The 25,254-nt window shown below is 39.9% G+C and overlaps 1 long non-coding RNA gene across 1 annotated transcript in view; it reads right to left on the bottom strand.

Annotated features, from left to right (window-relative positions):
* Positions 1-2,516: 2,516 nt before the first annotated feature.
* The window catches only part of LOC148146576 (uncharacterized), a 62,045-nt gene continuing 39,307 nt past the window's right edge, over positions 2,517-25,254 (bottom strand). Inside the window, exons 2-3 of the long non-coding RNA XR_015760534.1 lie at positions 6,565-6,681; positions 2,517-3,772 (exon numbers count right to left, since the gene is read on the bottom strand). This is a non-coding gene — a long non-coding RNA (uncharacterized LOC148146576). The remainder of the gene's footprint in view (positions 3,773-6,564; positions 6,682-25,254) is intronic.

Here is a 25,254-nt window from a genome sequence, read left to right as displayed (position 1 = left end):
CCCCAGTTCAACACTGGCATCTCAAAATCATTAATTTTCCAGAACTCCCTAGATTCTGGAAAGGTTTTATCAGCCTGAAAAGTAGCAAATATAACCTTCCTATTCAAGAAGAAAGGAAGGCATAAAACAGGAAACTTATAGGCCAGTCAACTTGTCACCTGTCATTGTAAAAGTGTTAGAATCAGTGATTAAAGAAATTATAGTGGTGCCCTTAGGGAAAAGTCAGCATGGTTCTGTGAAAGGGAAATAATATTAAACCAATGTATTAGGTTTCTCGGAGTAACATACCCTAAACGGGAGCTAATAGACATACTGTGTTTGAAATTCCACTAGTGGTGATGTGCAACATCGAAGGTTAATTGGAAAATAAAAGTTTTGGTGTAAGGAGCAGGTGTTTTCTAATCAACCAAGAAATAATGATATGTATCTCTGGAGCAAGTGGGACTTGAATCCAGGCCTCTAGGAGTGGGGTAAATGGCAATGTGTTAGCATGGACAGAAGAATGTCTGATTAGCAGAAAACAGACAATATGTACAAATGTGTCTTTGTGTGATTGGCAGGATGTGTCAACTGTTATTAGGTAGCGACCTGAGTGCAAGATAAATACATTTGTAGATGACATCAAATCCTTTGAAAAGCAGGTTGTGAAGAAGACATCAAAAGATTGAGTGAGTGATGAAAAATCCAGCAGATGCAGTGTAATGTGAGAAAATGTGAAGTTGTATACTCTGGCAGGAAGAATGAAAAAGTAGAGTGTTACTCAAATGAAGAACAACAGCAAATTTTAAGATGCAGAGGGCTTTAGTTATTCTAGTGCATGAGTCACAAAAGGATAACATGCAAGTACTGCACATAATCAAAAAGGTTCTTTGGACAACATCCTTAACTACAAGAGGAATTGAACATAATAGTAAGGATGTTATACTTCAGTTATACAGTGCTCTTTTGAGACATATCTTGAAATACACTGGAGATGTCGTAGACTGATATGTGTGTTTCCTTATGTGGAATGTTGGACAGGCTTCACTGGAGTTTAGAACAGAGAGGGATGATTGGCTGGAGTGTGCAAGATCTGAATGATTTTGTCAAGGTGTATTTGAAAAAGATGTTTCCTCTTATGGGTTGGTCCAGAATAAAGAGGTCTAAAACTTAGTGGTCACCCTTTTAGAGGTCTAAAACACTGACCATTTTTTTTCTACACAAGTTTTAAAAGAAAGGTCTCTGACTGCAACCTTTATAAATCTTGGCAACAAAATTGTAGCTTAATTTCAAAAACACAGTCCTTTTAAACCTTCATTTTTACTGGCTTTATTTTTCAGCTAGACACTTTAATTAGATTTCTTTTAACTTATTTTCAGCTTTAATAAATTCTGAAACCTTCCCAATTCTGCAACTCCCATCTAAACATCTTTTCTGATCCATTCACCATGCATTGTGAAGCCAATGTTGATGGTAACAATGCACATTGTGAACAGTAGGAACTCTAGTACCACTCTAATCTTGACACAGATGCAGAAGGCCAGGCTCAAATGCCACTTTTGTCCAATTTCAGTTGCACTTCAGAGAATAGATTCTGATCCTGAAGCCAGTTGTGGAGTTGACTGAAGGGAGTGAAACCTAGAAGAGGATGACACAATGTACAATCACGACCCAATCAGCTGGTCACTCGATGACTGTGACAGAGTTCTTCATTAATCCAGCATGAAGCCAGTGAATCAGTGAAATGGTAATGCTTAAAATTAGTGGTCACCCTTTTAGAAATCAGATAAGGAGAATTTTCTCTTCTAAATTTCAGTGAAAACAAGCCTATCCTATAAGTTCCTTCTGCGATTCCGCACGTGCTGATCAGGATACGACACACTGACTTTTGAACCTTGAAGTCTGCTTCTTTTAGAGGGTTTCCAACTTCTACAGCCAACATGGGGTTTCCACACTGCTTCCCAGGTAAAATGGATATTTTCCCATCTTTGATCCCACACTTACAATCCCTTGTCTTTGCACAATTTTCTCACAGTTATTTCCTTTCTCCTTTGGGATCTCCAACTTTGCCCCTGGAGCATTCAGGTGCTCTTTATGAAGTCTCCTTCATTAATGCCTCTGTCCATTCCAAGTAGAGCTTTTCTGTCGATCCAGACCACAATTTTTCCGCAACATCTCTTACCAACTTCTGGATGAAGTTTTGTCTTGTGGGTGCTGCGCTTCATAGCTGTTGCTGTCTTCCTCTGATGGTAATCTTATTTCAACTGCTGACTGACTGTGTAAAGTGGTAAAGTTCTTAAAACAGCAATGCTCTTAAAGTTGTAAACTCACTTGCTTGAAATATTTTTATTCTCCAAATCTTCTGTATTTCTTCTTGTCCTGGTAGAGGACAAATCTATATTGCTGCGACCACGTGGTACTTTTAGCAGGCGACCAATTCCTGGTACCTGTGGGGTTGACCGTTTGTATAAATGTGTGATACTGAGTAAGAGTTGACTTAGGTAATTCATCTTTTATTTTGCTTTGCCATGGGCCTATGTGGTGATTGGTGGTAAAGAACACACCATTTTAGAATATCTACAAAAAAGACAGCTTTCTTAGAAAACAAAGATTTATTGCATGATGGCAACATGTGAAATTACATTTGGTCAGGTATAATTACAAGGACCTTAGGGAGCTGGTACAGATAGAATTGCATTCTGTGGAAACTACAGTTGAATTCCGTATCTCCATCCTCACAGACTGTGTATGTCATCAGTGCAATGATAGGAACCAATGTAACATGAACATTAGCACCTTCAAAACCATTATGTTACAAAACAATTTCTTCTGGTGTTAGCCTGGACCACAAAACAACTTTTAATCTTGGTGCATATTGAAATTAAATGTCATTTTCAGAATGGAAAATGAAAATATCATGGTTATAAAATTTTCACCAGAATTGATTTGATATAGGAGCATGCAGAATATATGCAGCCACATGAATAGGAAAAACTATTAATTAATGTGGGGCAAAATTATGAATGACTTATAATCAGTGCTTCGAGTAGAATGAATGATTGCTTCCCATGGTTCATTATATATTCTGTTTATACCATGACTACAGCAAGTAATTAAAATGGTACAACTTAAAAGTCAATTTCAGTTTGAAATTAGAACTGAATTGATGTAGATATTTTACGTGTGGTCCAGTAACATCCCTGAAATGCTGCTTTCTGTGCTGTTGTTGATTGTGCCATTATTTGTAAGATCCATAGGGCAAGTTTCAAAATAGTATATATGTGTTTCCATTGCTGTCAATATTAGCTACAGACAACTAACATCACAGTGATTTTGACCCAACTTCAATGCAGTCAGAATCAGTCCCTTAGTCAATGGAATTCATTTGAGTTGACGTTAAAAGCATAAATGTATTTCTAACAATTTTCTTACAGTTGATGTTTCAACACCAAATCAGGGTTGACAAAAGGTTAATGCTGTTGTCAAATAATTTGATTGTTTTTAACAGCTATATTTAAAACAGAAAGACAGATGAACGATTACTGTTCAGTTTTCTACCTGGTTTCTACAGTTAGTTGATTGACCGTCATACCATAATCAGTCATTCCTCTTGATAAATCCATGCACATAACTAACAAACTGATCTCTAAATTTATTGACAAACCCCACCTTAATATTAAACAGCAAACAAATTGTTCTCTTACATCTCATGATCCTCTGACCTGGGACACAAAGGCAGGGTTTTATCTCAGATTTCGCATTCTGATGGCTTGTTTAATTGTGTTGTGATACACTGGATTAAAACAAAACATAGTTTTACACACTAAAGAAGATATGGACTATAAGGGAATTGAAAAGTAACACTAGAAAAGAACATAGCAATCATTAATATCTTCTCTTATTCATAAGGACAGCCATGTTTAATAATGACCATTACATTTACGTTGTGTCATTGCTAACAGTTCACTCGTTATTAAGTTGTGGTTCCAATGGATTTGTCTGTTTCCCAGTGGAGATAAGACAAGACACTGTGAGAAGGCCAGTGAAATTTCAGGATCAGTGATGCCTCTTGGAAAAGTTATGCAGTGTACTCTGTGGTACCTCGACCACAGTTTAAGCATGGATAATGAGCACTGGTAACATCTCAAACTGACACTTATCAGTGTGCCTACTAAATAATGATCAGACATTGAAAATCTGTCTGATATCTGTGGCCCCCTCCCCCTGCCCACAGTAGACCACAGGAACCAATGCCCATTGAAGAACCACCATCATGCTTGGGGCTATGAGGAATTATTGCTAAAACTGAGAATTAAAGGCGGTACTTTCCAACCCATTTTTACTCTGTCATAAAGGAACAAATTGTAGATATCATAATATGTACAATGTAGCTACTCAGGTTTATATTTATATTAGGGCCTACCTTGATGAGAAGGTGGTTGTATTTACTGTTCTTTTAATTTTTTTTCCAAAATAAGGGTCTAAGTCTACTTGAGACTTTTGCATGGAAATAAAGAGGCATTAGGTTACAAAATTAAAATTCTATTCCCCACTCCACTAAGAATTAACTTTTAAGATGATGTACCTAAATAATTGTCTCAGTGTCTCCAGGCTAGGGAGGGTAAAAGAATATTAGCCTACTTCTGACCATTATCACTGACTCCTTCTAGAAAGTGTACATATGTTTGTGCATGGGACATCCAAAAAGGACAGGGTTAAACCTGGCTTAGATATCAAACCCATCCTCAACAGTCAGACTGCCTGCCAACACTCACTGTGTCAGCCTTTGCTCAATAATGTGGTCTCAGCTGTGAGTCTGAAGGTCATGGGGTCAAACTACACTCCGGAGGTGAGAATGCAAAATCTCAGTTGATGCAGCCACTGGCTGTCAGTGGAGGTGCCATCTTTCGGATGACACATTGAACCTTATTGTTTAATAGGGCCCTGTCAGGAAAGCATGAAAAGATTCCATGATGTAATTTGAAGATGTTGCAAGTCTTTCTTTCCTGGCTAACACAGGAATTGAAGCACCCATCAAACCTTCCACCAGCAAAAGTCACCAGCTTTAATAGAGCAAGAGCAGAAAGTTAGGAAACACAAACTTACCTTCTGAAAAGTAGATTGAATATCAAACCTACATGTCAAATATCAGAGATTGACAGCACTTTTATTGGGAGAATGTGACGCACTGAACCCAGAACTTTCTACTTTTAGCATTGATTGACATTAACATTTGATTATGAGAGTGCCCTCACAGTTGGAAATCCTTTTAGACCTTTTCAAGGAAGAAAGTGTATTGCCTGCTGAGAGGGCAGTAAAACCTTAATGTCATTCAGCAGGCAGCTCAGTGCTAGTGATGGGATGGCATTGGTTCCGCATATGGAGCTCCTGTATGATTATGGAGTCAAACTACATTCTTAAAATGAGTACCATACTGTGATCATAATTGCCAGTTCCATAAGCAGGCAAATTATTGGAATACTTTTTGTAAAAATAAAAAAAAAGAAGGTATGTTTACACTTCTTCCAACTCAGGACCTCACTGTGCCTGAAATCACAATTTTGTGTCTGCCTTTTCAAAATCTTGTACAATGAAATTTTTATTCTATCCTAACCTGTAATCTTAAGGATTTCTTAAGTGTTTGAGCCATTCCTATTCTATGATTCTAAATTCCTGCAGACTCTCAGAGCAAAATCATAATGCGGACAAGTGTGAGGTGATTCACTTTTGTCAGAGTAACCGGAATGCAAAGTACTGAGCTAATAGTAAGATTTTTGGTAGTGTAGATGAGCAGAGAGATCTCGGTGTCCAGGTACACAGATCCTTGAAAGTTGCCACCCAGGTTGACAGGGTCGTTAAGAGGGCATACAGTGTTTTAGCTTTTATTAATAGAGGGATCGAGTTCCGGAACCATGAGATTATACTACAGCTGTACAAAACTCTGGTGCGGCCGCATGTGGAGTATTGCATACAGTTCTGGTCACCGCATTATAAGAAGGATGTGGAAGCTTTGGAAAGGGTGCAGAGGAGATTTACTAGGATGTTGCCTGGTACGGAGGGAAGGTCTTACGAGGAAAGGCTGAGGGACTTGAGACTGTTTTCGTTAGAGAGAAGAAGGTTGAGAGGTGACTTAATAGAGACATATAAGATAATCAGAGGGTTAGATAGAGTGGACAGGGAGAGCCTTTTTCCAAGTATGGTGACAGTGAGCATGAGGGGGCATTGCTTTAAATTGAGGGGTGATAGATATAGGACAGATGTCAGAGGTAGTTTCTTTACTCAGAGAGTAGTAAGGGTATGAAATGCTTTGCCTGCAACGGTAGTAGATTCGCCAACTTTAAGTACATTTAAGTTGTCATTGGACAAGTATATGGACGTACATGGAATAGTATAGGTTAGATGGGCTTCAGATTGGTATGACAAGTCAGCGCAACATCGAGGGCCCAAGGGCCTGTACTACGCTGTAATGTTCTATATAATGTAAAACTGACAGAAAAATAACGACAACTTATGAACTCAAGAGGGATGATGGAGGAAGAGTTTATTCTGACCGAATGAAATGAAGGAAGGTAGGAGGAGGCTCACCTGGGCTAAGTGGCCTGCATTTTCTGTGCAGCAAATATATATGTAATCATTTCCTTTTCAGTGCTCCACAGGTAGTTGCATTATCAGATCAGTCGTGTTTTCCAGTCTTATACACTCCTGAAAAATATCACGTGAAAGAGTATCAGTGTATCAGGGTATTAGACCTTGCTAATATAAAGGTAAACCAACCAAGACCACCAGGTCGCACACTATCCTGGCTTGGAACTGTATGATTTGTGACTAACGGGGTCAAAGGGTATAGGCCAAAAGCAGGAACAGGGTACTGAGTTGGATGATCAACTATGATCATAGTGAGTGGCCATATACGTATGTGTTTGTATATGTATGTTGGTTTATATTATTATGTAGGAGCAATGTTTGTCCCACAGCTGTTGTAGTTATAGTATAATGTTCACAGCAAGTCTGATGATTGACATTTCCCCAACCCCGAGCTCATCTTTTAAAGTTTTGGAACTAGGGTATAAAACAAAGGGTAACTATTGCGACACAGGCCATCCCAGCAACTTTATTAAAAAGAATGGCCATATGCTCATCTTGCTTCGTAATATAGAAGTCATATGGAAACAGGCCCTTCACTCCAACCAGTCCATGCCGAACATAATCCCAAACTAAACTAGCCCCACGTGTCTCCTCCTGGCCCTTATCCCTCCAAACCTTTCCTATTCGTGTACGTATCCAAACGTCTTTTCAACATTGTAATTGTACCCACATCCACCATTTCCGCAGGCTTATGTTAATAAACTGATGATAAAACAAAGTCAGGTGATGCATATAAAAAAAGATGTTTCACTGGAATCAAGATGATGAAACAAACACATGCCAGAAACCTAGAAGAAAAATAACAAAAAAAATGCTAGAAACATTCAGCTATTTTGGGCAGCATCTATTGTGACAGACACAGAGTTATCCTTTTAGAGTTACTGATGTCCTTCCATCAGAATGGATGAATGGTTAGCTGTTGAACCAGCCAGATAGAAGTATAAACCAGTTAAGTAATGTTTGAAGCCCTGACAAGCTGCGTCATAGAGTGGTGTGACCCAGTTTCATGGCATGATCATCCATATACTAAGCTACTGACATCAATCTGTTTCCATGGAGACTCAATAACCAGGGGAAGACAGGAACAAATTACTGCAGATGCTGAAATCTGTACTGAAAACAACAAATGCTGGAGATCATAGCAGGTCAGACGGCATCCATGGAGAGAGAGCTAGCTAATGCTTCGAGTCTAGAAGACTTTTCATTGGAGCAATTTGGTTGAAGTGTCAAGCTGTGTCTATGTGGAGGTCTGCTTCAGTGGGTTATGAGTGGGACATACATTATCCCCTCCAATTAGTGGGGAATGGTAACTGTCACTGGAATAACTAGGAGTGTGGGTGGGGGAAGAAAGAAAACCTCAGAAAGAAGAATGAAGGAATGCTGCAAGATACGAGTTACATAAACATTTGACATATCTAGCTTTGACAAAAACTGCACTTGATAAACAATTCAGAGTCACTGCACAACCTAAATTTAGTACACAATGAAAAGGATGAATCGAGAGCAATCAGCTAAAGGAATTCATGCAGACATTATTAAATTCCATTCACAGCCATTAATCAAAATGAAAGAATATTGCCAAGTTAACGGCTACAAGGGTAGGATCCCCCTCTCTGGGCCAGAAAATCAAGTCCTACCTGCTACTAAAGTGCATCATTACACATCCAAACAGGTTAATTAAAAATAGAAGCCTGAAAGACTTGAGGAATTTTCAGTTTTATAGATAACACCCAAATTATCCAAAGTATTTAAATAACTTTGGTTCCGGGGGAATAGGTTTGCACCTTTTTTTTCAGTTTCCGTTTTGTCATACAGCTTTTTCCATTTGAAAGTAACAGGTGTTCTGCTGAAATCAAAGCCAAGTACTGCAGATGCTGGAAATCTGAAAAGTTGAAGAAACTCAGTAAGTCTGGCAGCATCTGTGGAAAGTGGAACAGAGTTAAAATGTTTCTGGTCTGACATGGCTCTTCTTTGATTCAAAAGAGTTTCTCAAACACTTTCTGTTCAGGGACATCAGCCAATGCCATCCTGAAACCTCCACGAACCAGCCTTGTTGACTCGAAATTAAAATCCTGCCATGCTCTGAGGAAGTGCCCTACCTAGAATCAGAGTCACAGAGATGCACAGCTTGGAAACAGACCTTTTGGTTCAACTCATCCGTGCTGACCATATTTCCTAAATTAATGTGGTCCCATATGCCAGTATTTGGCCCATATTCCTCTAAACCCTTTCTATTCATGTACCCTTCCAGTAGCCTTTTAAGTGCTGTAATTATAACAGCCTCCTCCACTTCCTCTGGCTGTTCATTCTATGCACACACCATTGTCTGCATGAAAAAGTTGTTCCATAGGTCCCTTTTAAATACCCTGAAGTTTTGGACTCCCCTTTCCTGGGGAAAAGACCTTTCATCCTATCCATGCCCGTCATGAGTTTATACACTTATTTAAGGTTACTTTGGGGTGGCGCGGTGGCTCAGTGGTTAGCACTGTTGTCTCACAGCACCAGGGTTCCAGGTTCGATTCCAACCTCGGGCAACTGTGTGGAGTTTGCACGTTCTCCCCGTGTCTGTGTGGGTTTCCTCCGGGTACTCCGGCTTCCTCCCACAGTTCAAAGATGTGTAGGTCAGGTGAATTGGCTATGCAAAATTGCCCATAGTGTTAGGTGCATTTGTCAGAGGGAAATGGGTCTGGGTAGGTTACTGTTCGGAGGGTCGGTGTGGCCTGGTTGGGCCGAAGGGCCTGTTTCCACACTGTAAGTAATCTAATCTACCCATCAGCCTCCAATGCTCCAGGGGAAATAGTCTCAGCCTATTCAGCCTGTCCCTACAGCTCAAACCCTCCAACCCTGGCAACACCCTTGTAAATCTTTTCTGAACCCATTCTAGTCTTAATAACGTATTTCCTTTAGAAGCGCAATCAGAATTGAATGCAATATTCCAAAAGTGGCTTAATCAATGTCCTGGTATAGCTGCAACATGAACCCCCAACAGCTATACTCAATGCACTGACTAATGAAGGCAAGCATACCAAACATCTTCTACAGTACCTTTCCTACCTGTGACATCACTTTCAAGGAACTATGAACTTGTACTGCATGGTCTCTGTTCAGCAACACTCCCCAGATCTTTACCATTATATGTATAATGCCCTGATTTGCCTTTCTGAAATGCATTTATCACATTTATCTGGATTAAACTCCATCTGCCACTCCTCAGCTCATTGGCTCATCTGACCATGGTCCCATTGTACTTTGAGGTAACCTTCTTCATTGCCCTCTGCACCTCCAATTTCTGTGAATTCTACAAACTTACTAACCATACCTCCTATATTCACATCCAAATCATTACAGGGGATCAGCTTTTACTATATCCCTGTTCTCCAAGAGGCACAATTGAGTTATCAATCTACAGCAATGCCTTTAAACTCCAAGCACAATTAATATTTCAAAAAGAAGTATTTTAAAGGTAAACAACTTTTTGTAGCCCATTTTGTTAGAATATTTGCAATGAGCAGAATGTAGATGTTACAGACTTCTTAACAGAATGTATGTCAATAATAGAATGACTCAATAACATTTCATATTTTATTTATGGTAAAGTAGGTTCAATTGTAACTTTCAAAAAGGAACTGCATGTACATTTAGTAAGGAAAGGCTTGCAGGACAATGGGGAAAGGAAGAACAATGTGACTAATAGATAGCTTTATTAGAGAGCCTGCAAAGATATAATGGATTGTATGACCATTTTCTATGCTGCACGCTGACAGCATTTGTGGGTTAACTGCTTGCCTGAGCTGCACTGAAAACAAATGAAACTTAATTGGAATAAAATGGGTGCTTTGATAGCATACTAAAGTAATTTGTGCCTTTTTATTGATTTAGCAGGACATAGTTCTGATAGAAAGATGTGGCGTTCATCAGCAGTCAGCTAGGTCTTTACAAAGCTACAGTATCCCAATGACACAAAGTAAACTACTTTGCTTTCAGGATGAGAGCTCCTCTTTTCAAAAGCCTTCTGCAGAATAAAAGATGACAAGAAGTTTTCATTTACTGGTCTGCGAGGGGTTGAACTGAATGTAATCATGTACTTGGCTGCTAACAAAGTCCCATTTTGAATGGATAAAAGGAAAATGAATTTTCAAACCTTTCCTGTAAAGCAGCATGGTTTTTGTAGTGTATTTCTGATTGTTCAGATTATCTTGTAATAGATCACCAGAAATAATTAAGAATTGAGAGCAGATCTTGTTATTACTGAATGTTGTGACATGGTAGCTTTGCGAAGACAGAAAAGCTTTAGCAATGAGCTTCTGTAGAATAAAATTAAGCCAGAATAAAAATAAAAGCTATAATTTTCATTTTTAAAATCAACTTCTATAATGTCAGATATTGGAGATGTAAAATTGCCATCCAAAAAAAACTTGTTGGTGTACTTCAAATATATCTAAATTGTAAATTTTGTTCAAGCAATCACTTAAAGCTCTCTTTAACCACTTGCTTTTGTGATGCAGGAAAAGTAATTTCCTGAATTTTCTATTTTAATTTGTCAAATACGCTGTTAATATGTGATTCAGTCTGAAGGAGCTTCATGCTGTGAAGCTCATTCCTAATTGATCCTTTCTTTCCTAAGTAGGACAACTGTCTTTCTTCCTGACGTTAAACTACTCCAGCTACCTCTGTTCCGATATTCATGCTGAATTCAATTCTTCTGACTCAAATCCAATTTATACTTTTTCCTAAAGCAGTGACCTTTTGATCTGTCCCAGATAGCAAGTGTTCATTTTGAGAGAGGAGCTGACATTTCGTTAACATAATGGAAATAGAAATGGATGCTAAGTGTCAGTTTGACTTAGTTAGCTATACTCCCATCTCAAGGTTGCAGGGCATAAGTCAGTGAATGTTCCATAGTTAAAAAAAAGTATTATCCTTTGAGTGAAACATCAGTCCAAAGTCTTGGTTGCTTGTGTCAGTGATTCAGCTGAACACTAAACATTTTATGCAATATTGAAAGAATAGCAAAAGAGAATTAAAATTAGAATTAGAATTAGGTTTATTATCATGAGTAAAGTGAAATGTTTTCAAGCTGCCACTTATGGTGCCAGCTTAGGTAAAGGTACAGAATCTCAGGTAAAAGCAGAAAAATAAAGAAACAAGGTTAAAAAAGTTAAACATTACAGTCCGCCTTACTAAAAACTGAAACACAAAGAAACACAGTGAGAAGTTCAACATCATGGTCTTTAAGTATCTAGCCACACTGGGCTTGCCCTCCTCACAAGAGCGACCTCAGCCCCACTGCTGCCACGGGCTGCCTGCTCTTGCCATCTCACAGCCTGCTCCTGCTCTCACCACCATCTTGGGCTGCCTGCTTTAGTGCTTGTACCAACCACCTCAGGCTGCCTCCAACTCGGGAGAAGCTGCTTGTCTCACAGCCGGCCGCCTCGGGCTGCACATTCCTGCCCTCACCGCCTCGGGCTCCACATTCCTGCCCTCACCGCCTCGGGCTGCACATTCCTGCCCTCACTGCCTCGGGCTGCACATTCCTGCCCTCACCGCCTCGGGCTGCACATTCCTGCCCTCACTGCCTTGGGATGCATGTCCCAGCCCTCACTGCCTCGGGATGCATGTCCCAGCCCTCACTGCCTCGGGATGCATGCTTCGGCCCTCTTTGCCTCGGGATGCACATTCCGGCCCTCACCGCCTTGGGATGCATGTTCCAGCCCTCACTGCCTCGGGATGATCATTCCGGCCCTCACTGCCTCGGGCTGCATGTTCTGGCCCTCACTACCTCGGATGCATGTTCCTGCTCTCACTGCCTCGGGATGCATGTTCTGGCCCTCTCTGCCTTGGGATGCATGTTCTGGCCCTCTCTGCCTTGGGATGCATGTTCTGGCCCTCTCTGCCTTGGGATGCATGTTCCTGCTCTCACTGCCTCGGGATGCATGTTCTGGCCCTCTCTGCCTTGGGATGCATGTTCTGGCCCTCTCTGCCATGTGATGCATGTTCTGGCCCTCTCTGCCTTGGGATGCATGTTCTGGCCCTCTCTGCCTTGTGATGCATGTTCTGGCCCTCTCTGCCTTGTGATGCATGTTCTGGCCCTCTCTGCCTTGGGATGCATGTTCTGGCCCTCTCTGCCTTGGGATGCATGTTCTGGCCCTCTCTGCCTTGTGATGCATGTTCTGGCCCTCTCTGCCTTGGGATGCATGTTCTGGCCCTCTCTGCCTTGTGATGCATGTTCTGGCCCTCTCTGCCTTGTGATGCATGTTCTGGCCCTCTCTGCCTTGTGATGCACGTTCCTGCCCTCACTGCCTCAGGATGCACGTTTCTACTCTCATCGCCACTCAGGATGACTGTCATTGACATCTCTCGCCACTATGTTGGGCTCATCCTCTCCCGCGTTGCAAAAACTCACACCTCACATAAGGGAAGTAGAGTTATAGAGTCCTACTGCATGGAGACAGGTATTTTGGCCCAAACCGGTCCATGCCGATCAAAATATCCGTCCACACTAACCCCATTTCCCTGCACTTGGCCTTCTAAACCTTTTCTGTCCATGTATTTGTCGAAACGCCTTTTGAATACCGCTAATGTACCCGCCTTAACCACTTCCTCAGGCAGCTCATTCCATATGCCTACGAACTTCTGTGTAAAAAAAGTTGCCCCTCAGGTTCCTATTTATTCTTTCCCTTCCAACCTTAAACTGAGCCCTCTAGTCCTCTGTTCCCCCACCCTGGGTGCATTCTTGCCTCTCATGATCTTATACACTTCTATAAGATCCCCTCAGTCTTCAATGCTCAAAAGAAAAAAAGTCCTAGCTGGTCCAGCTTCTCCCTATAACTCAGACCATTGAGTCCTGGCATCATCCGTGTAAATTTCTTCTGCACTCTTTCCAGTTTAATAACATCCTTCTTATAACAAGGTAAACAGAACTGAACGCAATACTCCAAGTGCAGCCTCACGAATGTCCTGCATAACTGCAACATAATTTTCCATCTTCTATACTCAACACCCTGTCTGATCAAGGCCAGTGTGCTAAAAGCCTTCTTCATCACTCAGTCTACCTGTGACTCCACTTTCAGAGTACCATATACCTCAACTCCTAGGTCCCTGTTTCCACTATACTCCTTAAGGGCCTATCATTCACAACAAAACTCTTAGTTTTTGACTTGACTTTCCAAAATGCAAGTCCTCACACTTATCTATATTAAACTCCAATTGCCAATTCTTAGTCCGCTTCCCCAGCTGATCAAGGTCCTGCTCCAATTTCTGAAAACCTTCCTTACTGTCCACAATACCACCTATTTTAGTGTCATCTGCAAAATTGCTAATCATGCCTTGTACATTCTCAAGTAGATTAAAGGAAGTAAAATAAGTAGTAAATTAACCTTGTCCCATTTGCCAGTATTGGCCCATATCCCTCTAATCCCTGCCTATTCATATACCCATCCAGATGCATGTTAAATGCTGTAATTGTACCAGCCTCCACCACTTCCTCTGGCAGCTCATTCCATACATACACCACCCTCTGCATAAAAACATTGTTCCTAATATCCCTTTTAGATCGTTTCCTGCTCACCTTAAACCTATGCCCTTTGGCTTTGGACCTCCTGACCATGGGGAAAAGACTTTGGCAATTCACCCTATTCGGACACCTCATGATTTTATAAACCTCTCTAAGGTCATCCCTCAGCCTCCAAAGCTCCACGGAAAATAGCCCCAGCCTATTCAGTCTCTCCCCATACCTCAAACCCTCCAATCCCAGCAACATCCTTGAGAATCTTTTCTTTCACCCTTTCAAGTTTAACAACATCATCCTACAGCTGGGAGACCAGAACTGAATGCAGTATTCCAAATGTAGCCTAACCAATGTCCTGTAAAGCTTCAACATGACATCTCAACTCCTATGCTCAATGCATTGACCAAAGGCCTCCTATCTACCTGTGACTCCACTTTCGAGGAACTACGAACCTGCACCCCAACGTCTCTATGTTCGGCAACACTCCCCAGGACCCCACAACCTGCCCTGATTTGCCTTGCCAAAATGCAACACCTCACATTTATCTAAATTAAACTCTATCTGCCACTCCTTTAGTTTCTAATTACTGTGCATGGGGACCAGTGACTTTGTATCACAGGGCATCACAAACCTTTAAGCAACCCATTCCACATATCAGATCAAATATGTGAAATAATGGAAGTGCTTTGCATATCCTCTGACATATAAAGCTCTACTTCATGCTCTCTCATATGCACATTGTTATGATTCATTGTTGTTCTAGATGCTGTTTCTCATACCCAGTGCTCAATTCTCCTTTCACAAGTGGCTCTGCCAGTCAACCCAAGTTTGGTAATGGGAAGTAATCAAGAAAATTGGACATCAAGCACAATAAATGCTTTTGATGGTGGATAATGCACTACTGATTTATGCGATCTCTATATACTCTGAACTGTTCTTCCTGTTCGACAAATAACATCAGTTGGATCACTTATCCCAACCTTATCGTTATAAACTAAGTTAACTGTATGGAAATGAAATTTAACAGATCATATTTTAGCTTTTTGTAATGGTTCATACATTATTGCTGTAATTTCAGCAAAACTGTTAGTCTTCATTGCTGCTACTCCACTCAAATTTTGGGAGTTTGCACTAATGTAAAATAACACAGGAATCCAAAGATTCTACGCTCCTCTGGAAAGTTTACTATAGAGGTTCTGCTCGACTACAACCTCTATTCCACTCACAAAGTAATGAAAACATCCTCCTGTAAACTACTGTAAATAATCTTTGAAGAAGTTGCACTCCATTGAAAAAGTTCCAACTGGGTTTTTTGACATACATGCTTCAAAATACTGACGAACACCCATACTAATCTTGAAAGGCTAGTTTTATATTTATGGATTGTTAAATTACACCTATTATATAAATGCTAATAATGTACACATTAAAAATATTATTTTTAAGTAACATTTGTTCATCCTATTTGTTTTTATTTAAATCCAACCACAATCATTTATTTTGCTTTCTGAAACTTTAAATTTTATAAGTGAAAGATATTTAATTTCCCATTGCGTGATCATGCCAATATGACTGATTCATTTCATTATCCACTTGCTGACATTACTATTGCTGCATACCTATTCAACACCTTGACTTGGTGTAAGGATCAACCAGGTTAAAAACAATGACTGCAGATGCTGGAAACCAGATTCTGAATTAGAATGGTGCTGGAAAAGCACAGCAGTTCAGGCAGCATCTGAGCAGTAAAATCGACGTTTCGGGCAAAAGCCCTTCATCAGGAATACAGGCAGAGGGCCTGAAGGGTGGAGAGATAAGTGAGAGGAGGATGGGGTGGGGAGAAAGTAGCATAGAATACAATAAGTGAGTGGGGGACGGGATGAAAGTGATAGGTCAGAGGGGGGAGGGTGGAGTGGATAGGTGGAAAAGAAGATAGGCAGGTAGGACAAGTCATGGGGACAGTGCTGAGCTGGAAGTTTGGAACTGGGGTGAGGTGGGGGAAGGGGAAATGAGGAAACTGTTGAAGTCCACATTGATGCCCTGGGGTTGAAGTGTTCCGAGGCGGAAGATGAGGCGTTCTTCCTCCAGGCGTCGGGTGGTGAGGGAGCGGCGGTGAAGGAGGCCCAGGACCTCCATGTCCTTGGCAGAGTGGGAGGGGGAGTTGAAATGTTGGGCCACAGGGCAGTGTGGTTGATTGGTGCAGGTGTCCCAGAGATGTTCCCTAAAGCACCCTGATTAACTGCCACCAGCAAAAGATAATATGATGCCGTGCATTGATCACTAGATTTTTGTGAGCAGCTTTTTTCAAAATGTCTCCTTTCAAACAATATTCATCATGAAACCTTTAACTTTTCTCCACCATCAACAACCTGCTTCTTCAATGTGTGAAGCTAAATTTTCAGTTCTTGGTTTCTTCTCATGTGGAAATAACAAAAGCATAAAATTAGTGAACAAGCAAAAGCATGTTACACTCCTACCTACATCAGAATAGCCAGTAAAGACAGACCCCTTCTGCTTCACCGATATCTGTCTCTGGCCCTTCACCTCCTTCCAAGGTGAAGCTGTATTGTGAGAAGGAGGGTTGCAACCCTAGTTGATAGAGAACACTCAACTCCAGTGTTTTCAAATACCTGGTATGAATATGGACAGCGTAGAGCCAGCAATCTATTTTAATGGTTCCTATCAGCTGGATGAGCCATAAGTCTTCATTCTCTGTTGAAAAAATGACAAGGACTCATCTGTTCCCAATGGGAATGTTCCTGAGTCTTGCATATTTCCTCAATGATAAGTAAATATCCCAGAAGAAAAGTAAAGTAATTTACAGTTACATTATTTAAACATACATGTGTTATTAAGTTTGAAATTCTAGTGAATATTTTCCATCTAGCCAGCGTTTTTTCAGACAATAACCAATTTCCAGTGATAACAATTCCATAAAATCACCAAACCTTTTCACCAAGAAAGAAAAATGTATAAAGCTGATTAAATAAATCAAAACTCTGACACTCTGAACCACTGAGAAATGACTGACATGCTTACCTATGAGTGTATGGGCAATATTCTCTTTGCAGAGATGGGAATCGGAAATTGGAACAGTTTCTGCATCCTGAACTCAGCCTCAGAGGTGGGGTAGGAAAGGGGTTTAGTAGTGCTTTGAAGCTGTCATTGGCCCACAGTTTCATGGGGGCATCTTATTAATTGTCATGAAAGTGGGTCTCACCAATTGACAACCATGATTGTGGCTGCTGTTCGTGGTCAAGTTCCACCCTCTCCAGGGATGTGTCATAACATCTCTGAACAGGTTGATTAAAATTAATGAAAACCTCTTCTAGTTCACCGTGAAGTCAGAAACTGATGCGGGATTCCCAACAATCACTGGTGGATGTTAATGAGCCTCATTAATGAGTCTACTTATACCCATTATCCCTGAACCCATTGCAATTTAGTGGTGACTCAGAGATTAATTGAGTTTAATGCACTTGCCAAACACTACCAGCAGCCTCTCAGGAGAGGTCCCTCATTATTGAGACACCTTGCAATGGGAAGGGTGGATGCTGAAAACTACCGTAAATCTCACCCTTGTCTACGATTCACGTATTCACCTTCACCCATCTGCATTGCTGGAAGATCCTGATCCTCTGATTAGTTGGCAACTCTTGGGTGGAATATTCACCGCCAAGGTTCTGAATACCATAGAAGGCCCAACAATGGCCTCTTATATGTCTGGTTAGCAACTAATATTATTATTCAGCTTTCAGCACAATTTGAAACAAAAGGTCAAACCATACACAATATACTCGAGCACGTTAAACATACTAGAGGATTTTAAAACTGAAATCCCAGAAAACTACCTGTCAATTCAGCTCTTTTAATCATTAATATGATGAAGAATATGCATGGAACATCTTCTGACTGATATTAGTATTTGTTTGCTTGCATCACAGTAAAGCTAAAACAAAGAAAGTGAATGATATCAAATAAATGATCAGGGTTGTACAAACATATTGTTTATTCCTCCACTTGGAACTAACAATAAGAAAGCCTTTACCATTGTCCCAAAATATCCTAAGGCTCTTTATAGGAGTTATTATCAGAAAAAATATGACTCCTGATCACAAAGAGATACTGAAACAGGGAGTCAAAAGCTTAAACAAAAAGATAGATTTTAAGGAATATCTAAAGATGGAAAGAGAGAATAAGATCAAGTTCAGGGCTGTTATAGGATCTTCTAGGTTTGGGTGTCACTTAATTCGCATTGCTGTGGTTAATTATACTCTCCGAATGGCTCCTCCAAGTAATAAAGTGTAGCTGTCTTTGTAATTTTCTAAGAGCCATCTATTACTCCACATGTAATTCTCATATCAAAACAACAGGAAATAGGACGCAAAACATTTATCTGAAATATGTTCTCATGCTTACCGGATGTTTACAGCTGTAGTTAACTATTTCTGTGACCCTGTGATCTGAGAGCTACAGTCAAATCTGTTGTGACTGCTGGGACTCCTGTTCAGGCCATTTAAATGCATCCAATCTTAGCTCCAAAGGTTACATTACAATAACACACTTACTGAAATGTTTTGATGGATAAAGGTTAAATGATATAATGTTAGCCAAAAGCATTTTGTTCTGCAAAATATCACCAGACTAGCATATTACATGCCTGTCATACCAGTACTCTGGTAAATAGCAATTAATTCTGATTAGTATATCCTTTTGTTTCTAACTATATTAGCCCCATCATGAGTAATTAACTTAGCTCCAGGCAAAGTCATTTTATACTAATCCAGTGTCATTGTTGGGATCTGTGACTGCTTTACTCTTAACGCTGGTCTGGTTACTTAGTCCTTCCCTTCCACAGACACAATGGAATGTGCAATTAATATTATTGATTATTATCAAAACTTCAAGTAAAATGATTACTTTCAACTGTACAGAGATAAACATTTATCTGCTCGTGTAAAGCATCAAGTGTTACAGATACAAGTAAGAGCCACATAGGAGTCAGTTCATTCATGAAATATTGTGGTTATTGTTTAAAAATCCATGTGTATCTTTTTAACTTCATAGGCATGTGATCATAATATTTATTATTTCTCAATGGCACTGAAAAATCAAGAGAAATCCACAGATTTTGTTCTTCTATCGGGAGATTACATTTCCCTAAATTAAGTAATTAGGTTAAGGAGAGTCTAATGCATATTGTTTTTTGCTTGGATTAGTTCTTAACACAAGTCTGAACTGTATGAAAAACAGTTCAATGTTTACTTTATTCTTCCAAGGGATGTTGATGTCACTGGCAAGGCTAGCATTTGTTACCCATCTCTAATTGCTTTTGAACTTATCTCTTAAATGGCAGTTAACAGCCAATCACATTGCTATAGAGTGGAAGCCAGCTTGGGTAAGGAAAGCTCTAAAGGACATTCTTGAATCACATGGATTTTTAAACAATAACCACAATCATTGTCTCATCATAAAGTCAGAAGTGGGGATTTTCCCTGATGTTTTCACAATGTTTAACAGCATTTATCTGGCAAGGAGGAAAATTGCCCATATATGCCCTGTACACAAAGATTCATTACTCCTTAGGTACTTAAGTAGTCCTTGTCGAACGTGCAGCAAGAACTAGATAATACCCAGGCTTGAGTAGTGTGTGTGGTGCTGGAAAAGCACAGCCGGTCAGGCAGCATCACAGGATCAGGAAAATTGACGTTTCAAGCATAAGCTCTTTATCAGGAATGAGGCTTGTGGGCCAAGGGGGCTGAGAGATAAATGGGAGGGGTTGGGGCTAGGGGGAAGGTAGCTGAGAAAGCGGGAGGTAGATGAAGGTGTGGGTGAAGGTGATAGGTCGGAGAGGAAGGTGGAGCGGATAGGTGGGAAGGAAGATTGACAGGTAAGACAGGTGAAGAGGGCGGTACCAAGTTGGAAGGTTGAATCTGGGATAGGGTGGGGGGAGGGGAATTAAGGAAACTGGTGAAATCCACTTTCTCCCAATATCCAGCCTCGGGCTGATAAGTAGCATAAAGACCTGCACCACATAAGAGCCAGGCTATTACAATATTGAATTACTATTTCAATAACTCTGAATTGAACCAACACCCCTTAACAATCAATGTCACTACCACTGTTGAATTCCCTCTCTAACAAAAGTCTGGGTGTTATCATTGACCAGAAACTATACTGGATTAGCCATATAAATACTCTTGCTATAAGAGACTAGGAATCCTGCAGCAAGTAATTCACACCAAGTTCCCAAAGCCTATTCTCCATCTACAAGGCACAAGAAAGGAGCATGATGGAATACTCTCCACTTTCTGGAATGAATGCAGCTCTAGCAACACTCAAGATCAAATCCATAACAAAGCAGCCCAATGTAATAGAACCACATTCAAAATCATTCATTCCATCCATCACCGACGCGCTGTAGCAGTAGTATATACTATCTACAAAATGCACCAATGCTCTTTAAAAAGCATCTTCCAAATACTCGATCACTACTACCTTAAAGGACAGGGCAGCAGAGACACAAGAACACAAAGTTCCTCTCCAATCCACTCTTTATCCTGATTTCAAGCTATATCTCCATTCCTTTGCTGTTACTGGGTAAAAGTCTTGGAACTTCCTAGCTAACAGCCCTATGGGTGTTCATATAAACAATCGGATTGCAGCATCAAGGAAGCAGCTCACCACGCTAAAGGCAAATAGAAGTGGAGAACAGATGCTGGCCAAGCCTGTGAAATCGACAGCCCTATAATAAATAATAGAAGAACCCAAAAAGTACACACAATGAAACAATTTTATAAATGCATAAAGTAAACCCAGGTTATTACTTCATTGTAAACAACATAGAACCAGAACTCATAAATGGTAATTGATGAAAAATAAATGACTGATCGACCTATGTCAATCTCTTGAGGCAAAAAGTGAAATGAAGTTCAGGAGGACTTAAAACAGAGCCAAGGCGGAAAACAATTGCTAAATTTGTTCCCTGCATTATATCTCACACTTGTATTGACAGTGTATAAAGTGTGAATTCCTCCAGTACCTCTCCAAATTGGACCTTCCCTTGCAGTTGAAATTATTCCTGATACACAGGATTTCACAAAAGGAGACAAAGTATTAAAATTGAGAGATACCGGTTACCAGTTCAAGAGTAGCTGATAACACTTCTATATAAACCCCTGCATACACAGGAAGAGTCAATAATTAGAACCATTATTATGTGCAATGCATTTAATGTGACATGACACTGTATAGCATTTTCATGCATTGTGTACTAGCGTATCATGTTCTTTACTCCTAAGTGAAGTTGTAATTGGAAAGAATAGATATGGAGGATTCCGAAAAATGTCTTTGACGGCCTTCATATGACTTTCCTGAATGACATCCTGTACATGTTGATGAGCCAGACTATATAACAAAAACCACTGTCCCATTCTGGTTGTGCTAGGGTGAAGGTTGTTTATGTGCACTGTTCAGACCACTTGAAAGATTTCAGAAAAGCTCCTCCATGATTATATTTTCAGCTTTTCCAAGTGTGTTAAAAAAGTACTGAATTGTGAGCCCCCACATCCAAAGATTATCATCAGAGGAAGCATTTACAAAAGGGTGCTCTAACTGTCCTTTCCCAGGTGCTTGAGGTCTCATTTGGCCGAGGCTACTGTTGCAGTATTCTGCTCAATATCAGTCCAGAAAGCAGACAGTTCCTGTACCATGAAATTGCCCAATTAGGTGTGAGGATTTGTAATTTTATCCAGATGAGCTTGCATTCCCTCACAGAAAGAGACATCTGAATTGCTCTTTAGTTAATGCTTGTGAAGGTTCATGTTTCATTGGTGTGTTTGAGGGGTCAGAATTACAAAGCAACTCAGCAGGGCTCATGACTATGCTGTGGCCAACATAGCAACAGTCAGTGCTTCTTCAAAGGAGACACTATTCATGTTATGTTCTACACAATGCAGCACAAAGCATCAACTTGAATAAGATGTCATTTTGCAGATGGGGAAGCCAAGGGTTCTCTACGCTTGACAGAATCAAATGTAAAATTATTGGCTGCAGCCACAAAAGTGTCATCAATGTTATCTGTATGCATGCGAAACAAAAATGATCTGTTATACTTAGGCAGAATGATCTGTTGTAACACTTCAATAATCTGTATTGGTAAAGCATCTTTAGTAAAACATGACAGAATATTCCACTAAAGCTTAACCAAAACATGATCTTCAATGTACTCTCGCCAGGGTTGGACTGATATACTTGCATGTCTTTAAGGGGTTAGTACCGTTGATTTAATAGCAATTTTTTTAAAAAACTAAATTCAGAAACTAATTTTAGTTGCAACAATGTTTATTCATTTAAGAGGTGGCAAGACTAGCAACCATTTCCCAAACCCTCCCGTGAAGGTGCTCATGAGCTGTCTATATGAACCACTGCATTCAATATTGGATAGGTACATGCTGAATATTGTTAGGCTGGAAGGTCCAGGACTTTGATTGAGCAAGATAAAGGAACAGCATCACATTCCAAGTCAGGACAGTGTGTGACTTGACTGAAAGTGGAATCTTGGAGAAATGTTTTAAACCATCTCCCCAGTACTACACTTGGTCCATTGAAACAACAAGATTATCAGTGGTAATTTCTCTCATTACTTTCATTAGCTCAACCCCAATTACATCTTCACTTTTAGAGTGAACTACACTATAAATAAAAAAGATTGTAATCCAATTCATTAACCAACTGTTAACATAATCATAACAAGAATCCAGGGAGTTGAAATAGATGGAGCATTAAATGACAATTTAAAAGGTTTCTTTCGATTGAAATGAATTCTCAGTTCAGCCACAGTCTTGGTTACTTGCTTCTTGTACTGTAGCTGTAAACAATTCCAAACACCAGAAATTGTGTCTAATACTGTTGGCAAAAGTGTCTTTCAAATTGGCACAACTGATATCAAAGTTTAATTTTTTCTGCGTTGATCTTTTTCCAGTGACATGGAAAGTGATTAGAACTGTTGCCATTGTCTCAGTAAGAACTACTGTTTAAACGGTAGTTGAGAGTTGAACAATAAGCACATCTGCCCCAAAACTGCTTTGCTTCCTCCTGTTTGGCCTAGAGTTGATATAACTAGCCCGAGGCATGCAGGTCTGAGTGACAGGCAGCTGCAAGACTGATACTTGAAGCCTAGAGGTTACAGATCAAATGGCTCCTCTCTACGGTCATAATTTAATCAAATACCTGGTTTAAACAATTGGTATCTTTTTTCCATCAAAGTTTATCAAATGTACTTCATCAAATTACAGATCATATCTTTTTAAACATATTTTAAAATTCACAGAATATAACATTTGAAGGAAAAGTGGTGCATTTATAAAATGGAATAACAAAGGGCGGCAAAAACGCAGACATACTCAATTCTGAAAAATAGATAAAGTTAGTAATTCAGGTGCAGACTCTTTTCTAGAAATGGAAAAGGCTTGTTCTTCAATTTATTCAACTCAGGCATACAAAGCAGAAAAAAAACTAGTGGTAGGCCACAGGATTGGGAACTTATTTGTAAGAACAGCAATGGATAACTGAAGAGCTAACACAAATGGGGAAAATTGATTACGTTGAAAGTAGAAACATGCAAACAAACAGCAAGAGCTTCTACGGCTATACAAAAGAGCAGCAAACGTTAAATGTGGGAACCTTAGATGATGCAACTGGGGAATTGATAAAAGGAAATACAGAAATGGCAGCTGATTTAAACAAATATTTTGCATCAATCTTCACAGTAGGGGACACTGTAAACATCCCAATATGAGATAAACAAAGTGCTAATGAGAGGAAAGATCTTTTTACAGTCTTATATCATGAGGATAAAGTGTTTGGAAGAAACTAAAGGGTCTGAATGTGTACCACGATGTGATAGTCTGTATCTTAAGAGTTTTTAAAAAAAGGTGGCTGTAGAGATTGGGTGAAATATTCCAGAACTCTCTATATTCTCAGAAGGTTCCAGTAGATTGGGAAACTATTAATGTCATATCCCTGTTCAAGAAGGGAGGGACACAGAAAGCAGGAAACAATAGCTCAGTTAACCAGGTTTGTCACATTTGCTGGAGATTCGATGATATAACAGACAGGGCTGATAAAGGGAAATTAGTAGATGTCGTTTATTTGGATTTTCAGAAGGCATTCAGTAAGTTGATATTTAAAAAAGGTAATTGCACAAGCTGGGAGTTCACATTATTTGGGACAATATATTAGCATCGACTGAGAATTGGTTAACGGACACAAGATGGGATTAATTGATTGTCAGGTTGCAAATACAACACTAGTGGAATGCCACAAGGATCTGTCCTACAACCTCAATTATTTGTCACCTGTATTAATGAGTTGGAAGAGGTCAAACTGTGTAATGTAACCACATTTGCACATGATACAAAAATTGGCAGGGGGCACATTGTGATCACAGAATCAGAGGGTAGCCATTCGGCCCACCCTGTTGCACCAACTCTCTGAATGATGAGGATGTATGGAATCTGTAAGTGAATAGGTTGAATGAGTGGGCAAAAACTTGACAGTTGTAGGTTAATGTAGAAAAGTGTGAGGTCATGCATTTTGATAGAAAGAATCAGAAGACAGATTACTTAAATGGAGACAGACCCCAAAATAGTGCCATAAAGGTGGAATCCGAATGTTCTTGTGCATGAAACACAAATTAGCATGTGGCTGCAGCAAGTAATAAAGGCAAATGAAATTTTGGCCTTTATTGCTAGGGGTTTGGGAGTTTAAAAATAGTTTTGTTACAATTGTACAGTGTGTTGTTGAAGCCATCCCTGGATTGTTATGTAGTTAATCAGGTTAGGCCTTTATTCAGAATTTAGAAGAACGAGGGGTGATCTTATTGAAACATTTAAGATTCTGAGGGGGCTTGACAGGGAACATGTTAAGATGATGTTTCCACTGGTAGAGAATCTCAAACTAGGGGACATGGTTACAGAATGGATACTTGATTAAAGCGGAGATGAAAAGGAAGTTCTTCTTTCAGAAGACAGCGACTATCTAGAAATCTGTAACCTGGAGAGTTGTGAAGGCTAGATCACAAAGTATTCAAAGAGGTAAAGTGGCTTTTTTGAAACAATGAG

This window comes from Chiloscyllium plagiosum, unplaced genomic scaffold (genome assembly GCF_037043375.1).
Source record: "Chiloscyllium plagiosum isolate Xiang-an unplaced genomic scaffold, Cpla_swu_hap1 HiC_scaffold_20, whole genome shotgun sequence".
Classification (NCBI taxonomy): Eukaryota; Metazoa; Chordata; class Chondrichthyes; order Orectolobiformes; family Hemiscylliidae; genus Chiloscyllium; species Chiloscyllium plagiosum.
This window is presented reverse-complemented; position numbering and strand designations above follow the sequence as displayed.